The following is a 5,086-nucleotide window of genomic DNA, read 5'->3' as shown; positions in this document are numbered from 1 at the left end:
CTGTTGGGAAGTGAGACCTGATTAGAGGAAGTGGGTTGACAGGGTACATTGTATCTCTGGCATCTTTGTCTCTTGACTCCCAGCCACCATCAAGTGAGCACACTGCCATGTGCTAGTGGTCGTCCACAGCAATGGGGCTAAGTGAGTATGGACCAAAATCACTAGGCAAAATAAATCTTGCCTCTTTTATGTTTCTCAGATACTTTGTCACATTGAAGAAAACCTAATGTATCTCCATCTTACAAATAGTTCCATCTACCACAGTTAGCAGCAGCTTGTAACAAGAGAAATGCTTCCAAGGTGTCTGGATTATATTAGATTCACACCTAATGGCTGCTCATGGTTCTGCTTGGCTCCCTGCCAGCCCTGTTTTCCTGTCTCCTAGGCAGATTGGTCTAATTGCTGCTTCCTACTCCTTTTTTTTTTTTTTTTTTGGTTTTTCGAGACAGGGTTTCTCTGTGGCTTTGGATCCTATCCTGGAACTAGCTCTGTAGACCAGGCTGGACTTGAACTCACAGAGATCTGCCTGCCTCTGCCTCCTGAGTGCTGGGATTAAAGGCGTGTGCCACCATTGCCCGGCCTTTCTACTCCATTTTTATGGCGGTCAGGGAACTAGTTGGTTTCTTCCTGGCACATACCTGGCTAATGTCCTCGATCCCCCCAATAGCTGGGAACTAATCGTGGAAAACACAGTGACCCACACTGTATTTATGGGCACACTTCAGTGCAGAAAGGTGACGTGGTTTACCGAAGATCACCAAGCAAGCAACAGCAGGTCTGGATCAAACCTAGACAGACATTTTAATTCCCAGTCAGTGATTTGTCTAATCCCTTGCTCTAACCTCTATGGTTTTATAAATTTATATAAATTCTTACATGTTATAATCAGGCCTTCCGTCATTTTAGTCCTGGATATGCCTTGGGGACTCCATCAGAAACGTAGACCCAGGAGTGCAGAGGTTGAGGAAACAGGCCAGCAACACATAACAGGTTCACAATAATGGTCAGAACTAGTCTATCACTGGGGCCCTCTGACTCTAGATCCCCTCTTACTTCAAGCACAGTTGCTTTACACACACACACACACACACACACACACACACACAGTGTGTGTGGACAAGGAAAGGGAGTCTCCCAATGCATGGGTAAGGGTGAAAGAGTCTCGGCAACCTCAGATACTGGGAATGCCAGCCATGAGGAAGTTTCATAACCCCTTTAAACCTGAATGAGGAAGAATCCTGAAATCTTCAGGAATTCACGTTACCTTACAGCTGTGGCCCGGAGCCTTCTTGGGACTTCGTGTCTCAATTTGAATTGATCTAGGGTCAGTCCTGCCCATTCCCATCTTTGAGACCCGACCCCCACCCCTTCTCCTAACTCCCAGGCCTTCTACTTCACTGTTTGAATTGTGGCTGGTTCAGGAGCCACAATCACCTAGCTGTAGTGACTGACACAGACCTGCTGAGAAGTACTTTCCATAAGGAACAGATTTTGCAGCAGAGAAGTTGTGCAGGGTGCCATCCTCAAGAATTAGATCAGGGAAACCAGGAAGGTGATGGAACACAAAGGCTCACACTGGTCCATGGTTTCCCACAAGTCTCCCAGGCACCTGTCACTAGTAATTTTGTATATAAAGAGCTATAGTTCCACACTGTTGTCCACTCACACACAGGCCCCTCATGTGGTACCCGGGGAGACATATCAGAGACACTTTGATGTAATAAAGCCAATGTCAACAATGACTGAAAAGATCCCCATCAGCCAATAGGGGCCACTGCTCTCATTATAGGCATGCCCATACAGATAAATGTACCTCATGCATTCTGCTCTGTGAGCCACGCCAGCATAAGCAGTCACTCTTGTTTATCATTTATTTATTTAGGGTTTTCAAGACTGGGTTTCTGTGTAGCCCTGGCTGTCCTGGAACTTGCTCTGTGTCAGGCTGGCCTCAACCTCACAAAAATTGGCCTGCCTCTGCCTCTGCCTCCTGAGTGTTGGGATTAAAGGATTAAAGTTGTGTGCTACACCCCCTGCTGAACAATCTTTTTTTTCTTGGTTTTTCATGACAAGGTTTCTCTGTGTAGCTTTGAAGCCTTATCCTAGAACTCACTCTGTAGACCAGGCTAGCCTCGAACTCACAGAGATATGCCTGCCTCTGCCTCCTGAGTGCTGGGTTTCAAGGTGTATGCCACTACTGCCCAACTGAACAGCCACTCTTAACTCAGAAATCACATCTTTCACTGATATTGTATGTGTTTACTGTGTCCAAACTCAGTGATCATGGGAAGGTTAGATTATTGTGTCCAACTGGGAATAACTACATAGCAAATCAATGCCCCAAGACACCTGTTTGGGAGAAGCTTACTAAAAAGACCATTACAGAAAAGTAGCAGAGAAACTGGGCATGCAGCTATACCTATAATTACCACACTCAGGAGGTTGAGGGAAGGGATTATAGGTTTGAGGCTAGCCTAAGCTGTATAACAGAACCCTGTCTCAAATATGAAGGGAAGGCTGGGTGTAGCAGCACATGCCTGCCCACTGGTGGTGGGGGGGGCGTATATTAAGACCTAATGTACTTTCATTTAGAGAAATGGCCTGGTCTACTTGTTCACCCACGTGATTTGACATACTAAAGAGTCATATACACTCGTTGACCCCATACCACAAGAGCAACATCTCTGTGGAGCAGGCTTTTTCTTTTGGGCCACCAACTAGCTCCCAAATCATGACACAGATTTATTAGTTTTGAATGCACGACCTAGTTTAGGGACATTTCTGGTTAACTCTTTTAACTTAAATTAACCTGTTTCTCTTTATCTACCTTTTGCCTCGGGGCTTACTACCTTTCTTACTTCTGCACATCTTACTTTCCCTGCTTATCTGCGTCTGCCTGGCATCTGCCTGACTTATTGTCCCAGGCACGTCCCTCATTTTGTCCTCTCGTTCTCCCTTTCAGATTTCTCTATTTCTTCTCTCTCCCTGCCAGCCACACCTACCCTTTCTCTACCTGGCTCTTGGCCGTCCTGCCAGCCGCACCTATCCTTTCTCTACCTGGCTCTTGGCCGTTCAGCTCTTTAATGCACCAATCAGGTGCCTAGGCAGGCAGGGTGAAGCAGATGCTACACAACTGTACATAACTAACCACACCTCCTTACCTCATTACACAAATGCAGCAGGAACAGATGCAACACAGGTAAAGTAATATTCTGCAGCATAATCAATGCCATGCATCTTTGCCTTGTTAAAAATCTCCATATTCCACGTTCACTTCCCAGAGTGAAAGGTCCAGAACTGAGTGCCGCTGGGGTCAAGGAGCCTAGCACAAAGTTTTCAATCAACTACGTATCTTCCCTCTTTCTGGTGCTAGAATGGAATTGCCCTCACACCCCCACCTCCCCTCCCTTCTGTCTACTTTTTCTGGGGATATATTTACCACAAAAACTGTTTCATTGCTTTGCTTTCTTCTCTGAGGGAAAGAAGAAAATCCCCAGTTCCGCCAGCAGCCGCAGTCACTCAGTCCTCCTCCTGGAAAAGGTCTCAGAGGGACTCTGCATGTCCTCTGGCCCACCCGAAGAGCACCTGCTGTCCCTATAACCACATCCTCAAGCAAGTCTTGTGGAGCCTTTCCCTGGATATCCATTCCTGCAACACAGTAAAAGCCAACAGGTAGCTCATTCCCATCAAGGACGCCTGTACAGCTGAAGGTCCAAACTTCCTCAACAGGTAACCAAATTCGACAGGCCACATTTTGTAAAAATCCACCCACACCAAGTCCAAGAGCATGTTTGCCATGACCCTTTAAATCCTTCACGTGGAAACCAAGCACATTGCTGACACCACTGCACTCTGGAGATAGATGCATGAAAATCAGGACTTCAAAGTTACTCTCAGTTACACAGAAAGTTTCAGACCAACCTGGGCAACATGACAGCCAGTTTCAAAAAAAGTCAACCAGTCGATTAACTCCTCGGGTGTGGTAACTTAAAATAACAGTGATGGGAACACAGGAGGGAGTCAGCCACTTCCATAAACTCAAGTCCCCAGTTCCTTCCTCAGCACCTCCCTCTTAGGGATGGCAAAATACCCAGCTAGCTTCCCTGGTTCTATCTGCTCTGGAGAGAACAAGAAAAAATGTGGATAACCAGCATGGTGGTCGACACATTTAACCCCAGCACTTGGGAAGCAATAGTAGGAGGGGCTTGGAGTCCAAACCCAGTTCCAGAACAGCCAGAGCTATGCAGAGAAACTCTGCCTCAAACAAAACAAAAGATAGGAAAAAAGAAAAGAGTTAAGGAAGGACCGGAGAGATGGTTCAGGGTTTAAGAATGCTTGCTGCTCTTCAAGAGGACCCATGTTCAGCTGCCAACACCCACACTGGTTGGTTCACAAACACCAGTAACGCCAGCTCCAAGTGATCAGGTGCCCTTTTCTGCCTGTGGGCACCAGACAAGTGACAGACAGACACACATATGTACATAAAAATAAAGACAGATCTAAAAAGAAAGAAAAATAAAAGCTGGGGAAAGGCAAAGGCATGAGAAGGGGTGGGTATGAAATGCACCTCTCTGTGGAAAGGCTAGAGAAAAGCAGAATGACGTGAGAATGACCACTGAGGTCTGCACACTAGATATGACCACACATGCGGAGAGCATGGGCCCCGAATTTCCAGCATAAGATTTTCCCAAGGAGGGTGTCGTTTTGAAATAGACACCACTGACTCCTCCCATGGGCCCGCATGGTCACTAAAAGCCAGGCTTCTTCCTCTGCCTTCATTCTACATACTTTGGCTGAAGGCACAGAAATAAATCGCCATCATATCACCATCCTTAGCCTTGCCTTTGGGTCCCTTTGAATTCTAGAAAGAACAGCACCAGCAAGGACAGCTCTTCCAGTGTACCCCACACCTGAGGAAAATAGTGAGACATTGTCTAAAACTTAAACCTCACAGACTTGGGGTCTCCTCCCAATGTTGCTACCGTGAATAAGTCTCCTTTCTCCACTTCTCGCGTCACTGTTTTTGTTGTTGTTATTGTTGTTTTCATGTTGAGGCAGGGTGCACACATGCCACAGACCACATTTGGAG

This window comes from Microtus ochrogaster (assembly GCF_000317375.1).
Source record: "Microtus ochrogaster isolate Prairie Vole_2 chromosome 14 unlocalized genomic scaffold, MicOch1.0 chr14_random_3, whole genome shotgun sequence".
In the NCBI taxonomy this organism is placed as follows: Eukaryota; Metazoa; Chordata; class Mammalia; order Rodentia; family Cricetidae; genus Microtus; species Microtus ochrogaster.
The sequence above is the reverse complement of the archived record's forward strand: the minus strand, read 5'-3'. Positions refer to the sequence as shown.